The sequence below is a fragment of the Bemisia tabaci genome, chromosome 8 (assembly GCF_918797505.1).
Source record: "Bemisia tabaci chromosome 8, PGI_BMITA_v3".
NCBI lineage: Eukaryota > Metazoa > Arthropoda > Insecta > Hemiptera > Aleyrodidae > Bemisia > Bemisia tabaci.
Genome location: NC_092800.1, coordinates 46,017,486 through 46,032,748, shown reverse-complemented (window position 1 = coordinate 46,032,748; position 15,263 = coordinate 46,017,486). Strand labels below are relative to the sequence as shown.

At 42.1% G+C, this 15,263-nt stretch overlaps 1 protein-coding gene across 2 annotated transcripts in view; it reads right to left on the bottom strand.

Annotated features, from left to right (window-relative positions):
* LOC109043016 (growth hormone secretagogue receptor type 1) overlaps window positions 1-15,263 on the bottom strand; it is a 376,139-nt gene that overhangs the window by 307,612 nt on the left and 53,264 nt on the right. The gene's annotated exons all lie outside the window — the stretch shown is intronic.

The following is a 15,263-nucleotide window of genomic DNA, read 5'->3' as shown; positions in this document are numbered from 1 at the left end:
AGCACAACTGGATGTATTTCTATCAAAGAGAACTATGTGGAGGTGGGAAAGATGGGGTCTGCTCGTTAGTGCTCGGGCCATAAGAATGAACGGGAAATATTGTACGCCAGTGACAAAACCGTCGTCGCGGCTCCTCGTCGTGGGCTTTAACTCATGAGCCCTGTTCACAACGCTCTAGACACATGCCCATGGCTCATACACTTTGCACATACTTCCGTTTGACAGAATGTAAAATCCCGTTTTTCAAATTCAACAAACGAATTGTGAGCCAACTGAATGCGGCACCGATGAGCCATGGGCATGTGTCTTGAGCGTTGTGAAGAGGGCTCATGAGTTAATGCCCACTACGAGGAGCCGCGACGGAGTGGCTTCGTCACTGGCGCACAATATTTCCCATTCATTCTTATGGCCCGAGCACCAACGATCAAACCCCATCTTTCCCACCTCCACATACTGCCGTGCTAAGGAAGAACGCCGTATGAGCCATCAGACGTTGCCAAATTTCCTCCGACAAATCACTAATTTTCAGGCAAACTTTTAAATATTTTTCTGCCAATTTTTCAGATAATTTTGTTCGCAATTTTACCTAAAGTCCCTGAAAATCTCAGGAGAATACATGCATATCTTTCCTTAAAAATGAGCATTTCATTGAAGGAAATTTGTCAACTCTCGAATGTTCACACGGCGTTCTTCCTTAGCAGGGCAGCATAGTCCTCTTTGATATAAATACGTCCAACAGAGGCATTCCATTGGCGGCCGGCCGGCAGCGCTGGTTACAGAATCAGGCCGTAGGGAGCGGAGCGCGAATTCCCGTGATGAACGAGCTTTCGGCTTGGACCTAAGCGCATGCGACGCGAAGACCGGACAACAAATTCGATCCGGGAGCCGATTCCGGGTGATAAGAGACATCGCGAGCTCCTTGTCCGAGTTGGAGTCTTGGAGTAGCCGCGCTGGGCTGGATTTGTGACTGAACAGTGAACCAGAAATGCCCTCCAACTTGGCCGATTCCAGGCCTTCAGCCTCCCGCCATGTTGCCTCTTGCCCTCGTAAAAGCTCCGGCTCATATACTTTGGATTGACGACGTTTCATCATCACCGGGCTTTGAAAACTTCTGGTAGAGCAAAAATGGACGTATTCCTATCAAACGGAACTAAGCGCCATCGGGGGAGGATGGGAGAGGGGGGCTTGGATTGGCGGGTGTTGCGAAACGCGAGACTCGTTCCGTCCTATACTCGCAATGCTTTTCCGTGGCGCTTAGTTCCGTTTGACAGATAACGCACTATCCGGGATTGTAAAATCTTCAAAAGGAACTCAATTTGGCGCTTAGTTCAATTTCATAGAAATACGTCCGATTGGCAGGAGTCGCAAAAACCCATCCTCGCTTCTAATTGGTGCAGAATGACATCACTCGGTTCGCCGAGAAACCGGGGCGTTTTAAATTTTCGGAAAAGATGCGTTTTATGAACTGCGCGATTTTCAGCTTTTGAGACATTTTCATGCATTTTTATGTGTGAGTCGTGTTCTACGGGTCATTAACCTTCAGAAAAAGTATTTGCAAGTCAAAATTTGATCGTGGTTTACGAACCCATTTGTGATGAAAAACATGGTACTCACAAAAGTTTATTGATTAGAGGATACTTGGGAGTGGTAAACTGCAAAGACACATACCTGCAACAAAATAAGAGGAAACTGCGTTAAAAACCCTGGTATGGCATTAGAATTGAATGATAAGATAGCTCTGTCTTCTTGTTTCAGATAGGGGCCAAACAACGTACTTCTAAAAGTATAAGTATCAAACAAATATACCCCCGTCTATTTGAAAGATACTTCGAGGATGTGATTTAAATTACGACGAAATTGGACGGTACACTACGTTGACCATGCACTGCGAAAAAAATCGGTGTTGCTCTAAACCGGTATGGATGATCACAAGACAACCCAAATGCTCGTATTTCTATTAAATAGAACTATGTGCAGGTGAGAAATATGGGGCGTGCTCAAGGAAGTGCGCACCGCAGTGGACGCGCAATGCGTGTAGTATTTCTACAGTCTTGTAGGCGCTAATAAGCTTTCCGCGCGCCGACTAGCGATCGCACTGAGTTAGGCGCAATTCCTGAAGTATTTCCGCAGTCTTGTAGGCGCTCATATGCTTATCAGCGCGTTTTGCACCAACCGCACCGTGCAGTGTGCATTCCACGGATTGAGCACTAAACGGTTTTCTTCCGGGTAGCGGAGAGTTTTGATTCGATTCTGAAATTCGATAACACTCGGGTGTTCATGCGGCGTTTTTCCTGAACGCCTCGATGTTGATATTAGAACGAAGAACAATGATATCGGTAACAACGCCATCGCCAACAAGAAAAATTATAATGAGAAACCTGGCGACCTCCGAATGTTCATACGACGTTTATCCTTAGCGCGGTGGTATTCAGGTATCTTAAACAAGAATTTTTGGGAACAGCAGCTAAAATGCGATTGTACATACACATAACGGATCCGATTTTTTTCCAAAAAAAAAAAAAAAAAATTAAAAAAATTAAAAAGAGACAAAAATTTAGCAAAATTTGTTCGATACCTCGATATCTTCTTACTCCCACTACAATTTCAACTTAGATCACACGCATCCGCGGGAAATTCATCAGAAGTGGCAAATCAGCGGCGCGGCGTTCGTGTGTCCCTTGTCCACTCTGCTCCACGGGGGACACGAGTTACAGGGGCCACTGCGGGACATGAGGGGGGGGGGGGGGAAACGACGGGATCCCGGATCCCTTGCATCACATCGCCACGAGACCGCGTCGTGATACCCCCCCCCCCCCCCGTCATCTTCACCCCCTCCTCCCCAGACCGACGGCCAGTTTTTACACCTGATAAAACTGATGGAACTAGTTTGTCGCGGCCGAAGCGTCGCGGCGCGGTCAACGATACGTCCGGTTAGACGTGTCCGGGCCTCGTCGCCGCACGGTGGATTGAGTCAACAGGAGAGATTAGACACAATGTGGAAACTTTATACGCTTATAACTCCGTTAATACAAAACTTTGAGGTTCTAAAGGTGGTTTTACTGGTTTAATCGTGAAATTTTCCCGTAGAAGCACCCCTTGAATTTGAAATGTGACGAATTAATATCTAAATTTGCAGTTTTGGTTGAAAATTTCATGTCCGACCTCTCTAATTGACTCGATCCACTGTGCGCCGTAGCCGTTGCGCCCGCACCGCAAAAACTTCCGCACCCTCGCGCGCCGAATCCCCCATGTTGCCACGTTTCAAAGATAATTATCGTTATCGTTTTTACGGTGACGTCATAGCTACGTGGACTAACTCCTGGATTACCCATATCGTCGTTTCCCGTACGAGGGAACGTAAATCCATTTCGAGATTGCAAAATTCGCCCAAACAAATCAATTTTTTACGAGAGTGTATCTATGTCGTATTTTAGTCAAAAATTTTCAAGATTTTTGAATGAGATTCGGGGAATAATCAGTAAAATTTTCAGCTAGAAATTCCCGTGATTCTTCTGATAAATATTCCATTTGCGATTGAAAATTTGGCAGCGCCGAAATGTAGTTACGTTCTTCAGAGAGGGAGACGAGGATATATACCTTAATGCTGCCCATTCCCAACGCCAAAATTTCTCCCGTCGATAGCGCAGTTTCGAACGAGGGCTATTTAAATAATTAATTCGTCATCCTAGATGTTCAAATTTGAGGAAGTTACGTGGAGTTTTACGCTGGCTGTGGAAAATCGGAGGGCGACTTTTTCGGCGAAAATACGAACAGGAATACGAAACCACTGAACTGCCACCGGGTGATCATCAACCATATCCAGGTCGAGGGTGCAAGTATCCCGTCCACGGAAAAACTCTCACCATTCCGTCAGAAATAAAGGTGCACAACACACTGAACCCCTGTGAGTTGAGGTCACAAATCAGCGACATAGCGTGGTGCCCCTTCAAATTGAACAAGTAGGCAACTATTCTGACGTTCGGGAGCTGATTTCACTTATCCGCCGAAATGGAAGGCGAACACAACTCCGTGGTAAAACACACAGTTTGAAGTGAGCAAAAGAGAGTCGCTCGCCTTAATTTTGAACTGCCAAGTGACTTTTTCGCCCCTTAAGAATAGTGTTTCTGCCTAACAATTGGACGTATTTCTGCCAAACGGAGCTATGTGCATTATGACGTGAGCCCTGTTATGAAGTCTCATGGGTCTCAGGGCTCATGCCATAATACAGATAGTTCCGTTTGCCAGAAATACGTTTAATTGAAAATGAAGGCGCACCGTGGCGCGCGGTTTCAAGTGAGCGACAGAGCATGATTTCCCTTAATTTGTAATTTACTGAAGAACCCCTAACATTTCATTTCCTTGAAATTTCCACAGAATATCCATTACACAGAAACTAAAAACTAAAACTAAAAATCGCCGAAAGAGACACGCATCTCTACAGTTTCATCATCGATGTGCTTTTCCGTCAATGTTGGTTCATATAGAACCAATTATTTGCACTAGTTAAAAATCGTCAGATCCGATATAAATTTTCAAACATTCTACATGTAGTTCCGCAACACCCTTCCTGAATGAAACGGAAATCCGATTACACCCACACTCGCAACGCCTCTTGCCCCACCAATAATTCCGCCCCTAAAAGTACGGTCTATCGATGGCCGATACGAGAGATTATCCTAACAGGGATTATAAACTGACCAGATGTGTTTAGATGATTCGTCTTCAATCGCAACAAAACAGTGGTGTGGCGTGCTTTGCGATGTATCGATTGATCTGCCATTTAAACCTATGGAAAAGGATCGATAAGCAGGGTGTTCGCAACGAATACATTGATAATAGATTCCTTACCATAGCTTCAAATGGAGAAAATATCGATAGTCGATCATTCACGCCTCGCCACTTCATCAAATCGGTTCCGGCAACATCCGCATACGAAGAATAAAGTTGTCCGGAGTGATCCGATTTGCTCACGGATTATGCAAATTCTAAATCCCAGGCTTTTAAAGCGAAACCGTACACAAAGGCTTAGTGCCAACTGCCAAAATCGAAAAAAAAGTAATCATAAAGGAATCAATTACCAGTCCTAGCCGGCGGAGAAATCGATTTACTCTTTCGGATGGTGTCAATACTGCTTAGACCTTTGATGTAGATTATGATGTAAACGTAAGCGGTGAAAAAATCGGAGAGGATATGTATTGGACAGGCTTGTTGTGCAATTTCAAGGGACGTGACTTTTATGACGATATGTCACCATGCGACGTGCGTCACGCTATATTTTACTTTTGACAATTACCTTATCTCAGCGTGAAAGCGCAGATCAGTTGAATCGATTTTTTGTATGCAGTTCTATGCGGGAAAATTTTAAAACTGCCATGTATGATCCACTTTTGTACGGACGGATTGACGGAATATAATCTCATTTGAAATTGAAGTGGGGTTGATAGCTTTTAAAGAGACGAGCTTTCCGCAGTAAAGTTGCCCAGGTGCCAATATTTGCACAAAAATAAACAGTCTTCGAAAATATTGGAACGTTGTAATGAGCTTCCGTGAATCAGTGTGCAGTACACCTTTATGCACATTATCGAATTAGCTGCGTCGCATTGTAATTATATGTACAATGCAGGTGCAATTCAGCAAGGATTGCTGGGAAAGGACTCGAATACTTAATTGTTTCATTTGTTCATTAGAATGGTAAGTGCTCACTATTATACATTTTTTTTTGCATTTTGCAAAAAACCGTGATGAATATTTGAATAAAAACATCTACAGTGAAACTCTCCAGGTAAGTTACAGTTTTCTCACTTTGCATTGGCATTTCGTTGAAACAAATAAATTTATCTTATGGAGGGTGTACTTTCAATCGCTTTAAAATGACGCCTTTGAGAGGACGCGAACGCTTTGGTAATTTGAATAAAAATAGGCGTTCATTTTTCATAACTTTGGCGACTTTGTCGAATGTACAATAAAACTTCTGCAAAATTTGAGAATTCTACATCGGACACTCAATGTGGAAAAAGCTCTAAGGAAAGAAACCACCGATTGCGATATCGATGGCCAAAGTGCGAAACCACGTTTCTCCGTTTGCAACGTTGCAGACCTCCTGTCATACTTGATTTTTTCTTTGGAAAACTAGTCATCATCATTTCTTGAAGACTCCCTTGATTATTCTTCTCTGCAAGCAGCTTATTCTGCATAAACATCAAACTATATAGGTACCCCCCCCCCCCCCCCAAATATAACAGGAGCAGACATATTGAAATTAAAAAGAGAGAGACGATATTAGAGACAGATTTAGATCAGATAGATAATATTAGAAATAGATGGATCATTTAGACATTAGAGACATTTGAAATTCCTCTTCGAGATAATAAAATAGTAGCGGACATATTGGAACATAGCAATGAAGATACGTGGTTTTGCAGTTCGGCCATCTTTATGTTGGAGAAAGTATTGAGTTCTGTCGAGTGCGTTAAATCCCACCCGACGATAAAAAAATAATTTTGTAGGATTCTGCGGTCATAAAAAAATCATAGGCACCTTGTTCCCATCATCCTACTGATCTGCGAGCTTGTAGTCGTTCTGTCACTCTGATGTAACATGGGTGGCGCACCGGCGATAAAATCGCTGGCAACCGACTCGTAAAGTGACTCATCAATGGCGCCTCCTCGCAGCTCCACCGAAAACCGCGTAAGTGCACGCGTGGTCTCAGCCGGAGTTGGGTGGTTTCTGCGGTTGAGTCCTTTATTGACACTGACAAGTCAATAACCGCGGTCGGAAACGCGGCATAGTTGCATCTACTGAGTCATGAACTTCCTGCACCAAGGTTAACCAAATAAAACCAAAGTTGCGACTTTTAATAGCAGCGTGAGCAGGGATGCCGCGCCGATAGGATTTCCTGCTTTTCTCGCGTGTAATGGAGAAACTGGACAATATCTCCGACCGAAATGTTAAAGGATCCTCAGAGCTTAGAGACTTACACACATAAAAGCAGCTTTCACAGCGCTCTTCGGCGCTCTGCGACACCAGCAGCCAAAATCCTCCAAGAGCCTTTCAGGGAGTTGGCAGTCCCTCATTTCCTCTAAAACCCCTGTCGCCACCCTTTCACTGGGCGTTCCCTTCGTTCCCTCCCGGGAGGAACCCAATCGTATTAGACGTCATGACCAAGCAGCTTGTCTGGCATGGTCAGGTTAACAGGATGACGGAAGAAAGGCTGCCGAGGAAGATACTTGAAGACTACTTGATTCCTTTAATAAGACATTTTGTTCAAACGTCGAGGGAAACGGATAAGTCTACCCAGGGGTGCAGAAACTTCCGAGGATTCTCCTAAAATTTTTGGTTCCTCCATATCAAGGTTTTGCAAAATTTAGCCCAAGACATAAAGTAACGCGGTCAACGATTTTGTTGTAGAACAGCGCGCTAGAATGTTTTTTCCCCACCTTGCAAAAAAAAAAAAAAAAAAAAAAAAAATAAAAATCCCCCGCCCCTCACAAGGTTCTTCTATTATACCGAACCGGACAAGGATCGGCCAGTCCCATGGTACGAAAGTTTCTGCACTCTTGAGACTACCGCCCCACGGCAAAAACGTTCTAACATAAGTCAAAATGCTGCACTTTTCCTCCACACTTGCAAAGAATTCTAACTACCTAATAATGTTACCCAAAGAATTACCGAAAATATTGCCTGTTAAACCTCCTAAAGTGAATACAAATGATAACCCTGTAAACTGAGGAACAAGAGGATCAAACTTATTAGACTTCTTTCTACCCAAAGAGGCTAATTGCCTAAAAATTTCCATGTACGCCTTTCAATCTCATCCTGTCAAGTAGTCATGCCTCCAAACTCGGAATTTTAAAGCAGCTCTGCAACTATGCCCATACGTAGATTCTATATTCGTATAGACTAAGAGATCAACTATCTGAGGTGAATTTGGGCGAGTAGGTTTGTCATAAGCGACCATTACGATTGCAACTTTGAACGCCTTTCGTAGGCTTTCGTGTCAACCGGTGGCTTGTTTTTTTCTGCGAAATTTTACGTAGGATACGCTGACCGGCTCGTAAATCCCGGGTCCTAGCAGCCGCTCCGTTTATGGTGATTTAAGTGCATCTCATGTGCAACCTAAAATCCTGCGTCAGAGACTCGTGGGTGGCTGGGCGCACCGTGGGTCGAAATTGGAAACTTGATGGCTAAAAAAGAGAGAAGGCCCATTGAATTTCTCAGAAAATTATTAAGATTTGAAGTAGTTTACCGCGGAAAGATAAATTACGAAAGCGATCATAAAAACGTATTTGTATAGAATTTTAGAGTATGCTTTGAAGAGAACTTCAAATACTTGGATCAATTATTTTTTTTTTGTGTCAGAAAATTGAACCCTTCCGTCAACTTCCTTCCTCGCTTTGCTCCAAAATAGAGGAAAAATTCGCAGGACTAATGCTCTTCCAAATTTTTCTTTTCAGGCGAATTGTTTCTCGGGATCTGGCGTTTCCTTGAAAATTTTAAAACCGCCCAGTGCGGCACAAAAAAACAAAAATATCTTGGAAAATCTGGAGAACAATCTGAGCCGGATAACAAGTGAATTTTTGAAAAAAAAAAAAAAACATCCTCTGTTCTAAAACTCATTCTACAATGCTTTCTTTGTGTAACAATTTTAACAGTGCTTTCTGGCCCAATTTTATCTTTTTGCGAATACAATAACCACGCGACCTTAGGTAGCATACACATTTTGAACGATTATGCGACGATTCAAGGACTTTTAAACTTTACGAGACTTTCGTAATCATTAAAAGACGGATGAATATTATCAGCAGCACTTCTACCGTATTGTTTTCTTTGAGTCTTACTGTGCACGCTTTGAAAGAGACACAATTCATGTGCAGTTTTCATTGTAATTTTTGAAAATTGTTTAGGGACGTCTTCTCTTGGGCACAGAGCGCATGTTTTAAGAACTTATGCAATTTTTAAAATGTATTGAATTTGAGATGCAAACTTTGTTGACCTACATTTTCACGGTTATTTAGATAATCTCAAAACAAAAAGAAGGAAATCCTGTTGTAATTTCAAGTTCAACATGGTATATAAAAGTGACCGGGCTTTGGATCTGCCTCAGTAGTTCAGTTTCTTCACGAGTATCGTCATTACTAGGTGAGTAATATTTAGACTTCATTTTGCAATTAGGAACTACAATTTCTGACTCATTTGTAGAATCACTTATCTGCGTATGGAAACTTATTGTACATACGGTGTTTTTAAAGTGAGCTGAAAATTGTAGTTCAAAATTGCAAAATGTAGTCCATTTCTTCTTCGAGGCGTAAAACTAGTGAACACATTTTCAAGCGTGTGTGCGATTTGCAGTGAGTATTGTTGAACAAATTCAACTCGTATCCATGATTATTGTGCTTAGATATTTTACAGGAATTGAGTTTTTGCCAGCCTTTTTATACTACTTGACAGAATACTTATTTGGACTGCATTTCGCAAATAGGAGCTATACTTTCTGGCTCAGCTTAGGAACAAATTTTGTACCATTGGTGTCCCTATGCTCACACTTTTTATGGATGAGCCAGAAATTTTAGCTCCTATTTGCGAAATGCAGTCCATTTGATGGATCACCAGACGAGGTAAGAATTTAAGTATTCCAATACAATGTTTTGTATACAAATTTCATGTAGAACATTATTCAAGGAACGAAAATTGCTTCAATTAAATCCTAAGTAAGATCGTCACCTTCCGCCAAAGCATCACAAGCACCATGGAACGTTTAACAATTTCCGCCGCCATTTTATATTTTTACAGAGAAATTGTTCAACAAAGCTGTCAAAAAATGTCACTGAATTTTCTTTGTGCTGCCGATAAAATTCAGTGAAATTTTCAAACGGATTCGACCAACAATTTTTCTATAATAATAAAAAATGGCGGCAGAAATTTTGAAACGTCGCATTACGCTTGTAATACCTTGGCCGGAAGGTGACCAGATATCAACGTTTTCAGTTCTCATTGGTCACAGAAAATTTGAATTGTCCGCTCACAAGATAAATGATACTCTCTCTATACGTGAGCCAAATCGCGCATTACTCCGATTATAAGGGGCTAACGAATCAAATAATGTACCTTCCCTACAACGTACTGTTATTGAAGTGTAGACAACGGGCAATAACTGAGTCGAATCACCAAGATTAAGTGTGTCATATTTTTAGTGCGCTGTTTAGTGCGCGATTTGACTGATGCAGTGTCTTGTTTTTTCATGAGTGCGGGAAGGGTTGAATCCACGCATACAAAAACGTTGAATGTCTCACTATGGAGTTAATATCAACAATTTCCGTTGCGCAAATTGTGTTCTATGTGAAATTTTAATTCGGAACCATGTGGTAGAATTCTTTAATTCTCATCTCATCCGGATACCAGGTAGCTCTGGCTGGGAATGTGCATATGAAGATCCGGCGAGGTAACGCACAAGACCGCGCCGCGCCATAACGCAACCGCAACAGGTGACGTGATACGCCTCTCAGCCCGCCGCACAGAGGATCAAGTCAATTAAAGAGGTCGGACATGAAATTTTTGACAAGAACTGCAAATTTTGATGTTTGTTTCATCACATTTTAAATTTCAGGGTGTGCTACTCGATGAAAATTTTACGAGGAAACCAATGAATCAATTTTTAGGACCTCAAAGTTTTGTATAAACGGAGTTATAAGCGTTTATATACGTAAATATAAGCGTTTTATAAGTTTTCAAATTTTGTCCGACCTCTCCTATTGACCCGATCCACTGTGCGCCGCGCCGTCTGACTTGACCATGAGCGTAGCTAGGGGCCTTCAAGAGGGCTTGCACCCCCTCCCCCCTACAATTGAAAATGGTATCATTCAGCCCCACTCAGAAATTCTGGGTGGAGGAAAAGATAACAGAAAATCCATCGAATCCATCGATGCAAAAGTATTTTGAGCTGAAATACAGTAAACAGCGTGATTTGTGTGCAAAATGAATGGAGAATTGGACGTGTTTCTGACAAACAAAGCTATGTGGAGGTGGGAAAGATGGGGTGTGCTCGTTAGTGCTCGGGCCTTAAGAATGAATGGGAATTTTTGGTGCGACGGAGACGAAGCCACCGTCGTCGAGCAATAACTCATGAGCCCTGTCCACAAGGCTCTAGATACATGCCCATGGCTCGTACAGTTTGCAAATAATTCCTTTTGACAAAACGTAAAATCCCGCTTTTCCAATTCAGCAAACGGAACTACGTGCCAACTCTATGCGGCACCTATGAGCCATGGGCATGTATCTAGAGTCTTGTGGACAGGGCTCATGAGTTAATGTTCGACGACGGCGGGGTCTTCGCCGTTGACGTCACTGGAGCCTTATATATTCCCCGTTCATTCGCCACGGCCCGGGCACTAATGATGAGCACATCCCATGATTCCCACCTCCACATAATTTGACAGAAATACGTCCGATTAGCGTTACGAAAACCGTAAATGCGTCCAATCTGAGGTGATTCAAAACATTTTCTGGGGAGGTCCCGGACACCCTTTCGCAGGGGGTATCCTCTACCCCTCAGATCCCCCGTGATGGGGGGTCAGGCCCTCTAGTAAAATAACCTAGCTACGCCTATGACACCTTGCCAGAGACAAGAGACCCTCCACTAGTATCTTGGCCATGGTGGAAGCTTTTACTTTCGGGACTTGAGCATTCTACTGTTGACTTACCTACATGGTTGATGTTCAACAACGTGTTGGCAGTTTCGTTTCGCAAACAGGCCGAAAATGGCCGACGTTTGGGAAAGTTGTTTGGCTCATGACGTCATCCGAAGCTCATCATCGACCATGTAGGTAAGTCAACAGCCGAAACTAGCGTGATGACTGTTGCTCCCTAATAATTGTCCATAAGGAATTGTTGAAACCCCGAAAGTAAAAGCTTCCACCTGTCGCTAGGAGGTCAGTGGAGGGTCTCTTGTCTCTGCGCCTTGCTTTTGACCAAATCTTTCCGATTGTGAAATTAATATATGATTGATTTGATGACTTTGTGTCGTTCCTCAGATCGATCCGATCGACGTCGACGTCATGGCACTCGTTCCTCCTCGCGCCGTTACTCTGGCTCTTGTCGCCCTCCTCGTGGCCGTCTGCATCACTCCACCCGTCAACGCCCGGCCCAACGGCACTGCGTCTTCGTCGGCCGCTTCCAATGGCAGTGCAGCGACGTCGGCCGCCACTGGCGGTGCAGCGACGTCGGCCGCCACTGGCGCTGCAGCATCAGGATCGTCTGACGGCACCAATAATAGTGGATCAGCAGATGGCAGCTCTGGGTCTTCAAGTAGTAGTGGTGCTGCTGCAACAGGCGCAACCGGGAAGTAGCGGCTGATGAGCCACAGCAACTAAGGCTCCTCGGCTGTGTCACGAATGGCAGAAAATAATCCATCAAGCATTTTTATCGGCCGCCTTTTATCACGAATCCATTTTCATACCGTCACATAAATGTAGTTGGACGAAAAAAGAAAAAAAAACGCTTAAAAAAATGTTATCCGAACTAAAGAAGGTGGAAAAATAGTACTGCGTCCACACTATTTTTTCTTTTTCTTTTTTTTTTTTTTTGGGGGGGGGGGGGGGGCAAGGGCAGAAGTTCGAAAATTTTGAGCTTTAATGAGCATCAGTACAAGACTGTTCGGCTTAAGCAGATGCCAAAGCGGATTAAGAAAGGCCTGAGGAGAAATTGAAGATTTGTTGAGGCACACAAATTGATCTAACCAAGTGGCGTTTTTCGCATGTACGTCAGAGAAGCCATGCATCCTTTTCTGAGCATGGTTTTCAAAATACAAAATTTACCAAAATGAAGTTAGGATTTTTTAATATGTCACTTGGATCCACATTCCGAACGCTGCCCGCTCTTAACACGTATAGTTTAAGTAAAAGCTGTAGTATCTTGACTTTAGGTAATTATTTGCTTATTGTATCGATTTATTTGTTTGATCTTTTAATATGCATTATATGTATCCTTTATTGATTCATTAGTTTATTCATTCCTCATTGATACGACCGCTGCTTTACACGGGCCGATTGGTCATGGAGTGTTAAGAAGATTCAAAATAATTATTCAAAACTGTTGTTTTGAGTAAACGAATCATGAGCTTACAATTTTCTTTGCTGAAATGATCCAGATGAATACAGGCAAATGTAAGTCCTTGCTCAGCTTTTAGTAACAAACTGACACAGTCATACAAGCGTACATACTGCCGTGCTAAGGAAGAACGCCGTATGAACATTTGAAAGGTGCCAAATTGACTCGGATAAAACGTGTAGTTTTAAAGAACATTATGCGTATTTGTTCTTGAAATTAGACGTTTTAGATAAAATTGCGAACAAAATTGCCTGAAAAATTGAAGGAAAATACTAACAATTTTCCGCGTAAATTAAATTTGTATTGAAATAAATATGGCAGCGTCTAAAGGCTCATGCGGCGTTCTTCTTTAGCACAGCAGCATAGTTCTAGATCATTGCAGACGTACCTATTCTTCGCTACAGTACACAATTATTGCAAAGGCAACACACCTGTAGACAATTAGACATGGACGAAGAACATGCTAGTATTTACTAGCTTTATGATCATGTATGACTCTTGAAAATCCGAAAACCAGTGCTTAATTACTGCCAGTGTAAATCAAGAATTTGATTACAATTGCTTGGTACGGTAACTAGATTTCTTGAGACACATTTTGTAAAAATTCTTGAAACCTTTAACATTCTTTTTCACGTGCATAGAGTTTCATCCGGGCACCGGCAAAATTTTCATGAGCCTAAATTCGATCAGAAAATTGACAAAATACGATAAAATATACATAAACACTATTAAGTGGGTTCCGAATGGCATAAACTTCTACCATTGACGGTGTATAAGTTTCGGTCCTAAAAAATTACCTAACTTAGAAATTCTGAACTCTGAATTCTTCAGAGTCATAGGGTCGTATGCACAGTCGTTCCTGAGGGCAGTTTGTTCAAATTTATAGACAAAGAAACAGACAAAGAAGACAAAAGGGATATGAAGGCATATTATTGGTGGGAGCAGTTGGTTGCAATAGACGGAAGACTTAGATAATAAACTGACGGAAACCCTCGAGATACCCTGTAGCATAGCTAGTCCATCATTTGCTACCGTGGTGCTCCCGTAATATAAGAACTACCCATGATAGGATCGCTCCACACTCCTTATGTTTTCTTTGTCTATCGCAATTTCAACAATCAGCCAGCAGGCTAGTCTATGGACCATTTATCGATGGCTGCAGAAATCATGAGAATAAGCCTATAAATCTTTAGAATGAACAATGACAAAAAATAAACTAGTTCACCTTGTTGTAACACTGTTCAAATGGAGGAGTTTACAACTTTATTACGTAATATATAAACGACTGGGTTATATTTCCAAAATTTGAATAGATCGAGCTCATTTAGGGGTTTTCACCTGTCGATAGCCCCAAAAAGCATTGAAATCGACCCGCAGTAGAACGGAGGGTAAACTGTGACGAAAAATGAAACTTCAGGCGGTAAGATAGCTCATAGTAGTGATTGCGGATAAATAGCTATGGAAAATTGGAGGTAACATACTCACAATTTTTCCTCCGAAAATTACTTATTAAAGTAGCGTCCTTCCGTAGCACAAGCGAGGCAATTTTGCTTACTGACCCGTAGATGTTACGACACGGCCACTCAGTAATGGACTGTAGATGGATCATTAGACACGGTCAGAAATCAGGAATTGAAGTCTATTTTCTCTCATCAAATTACACGTTCAACACTGTGCACATATTCGGAATTTCCAAATTTAATTAAAAAGTTGAGAGTTAACGTTATCCGTTGTATCGACTCAAACTTCCCATTCACTGAGGGAACTAAAACCTAGCATGGAAACCTATGGACTACATTCGAGAGTGGTTCGATATATCGTTTGGTTCAAAACAACAGAACAGGACCTTAAACAAAATTTTAGGATTCAAGTTGGAAAGCTGAAATTGAAAAATTCCTGACAATATCACTTTTTATTGCAATTTTGTACTCATGAGAATAAAATGCTCGCTTCCTTGGGGTGCTCAATTGACTTTTGAGGCTGTTTCATTGTTTAACCAACGATCCATTGGACACTCAATTTATTTGAGCGAGTTTTAAAATCAAATGCTTTCTTTCACAATACTAGACCATTTTCGACACGTTTACAATTACTCTACGATTTATGAAAAGAGGAAAAATGTGCGTGAAACACGAAGATTTTTATTTTCCGAATGCTTAGTT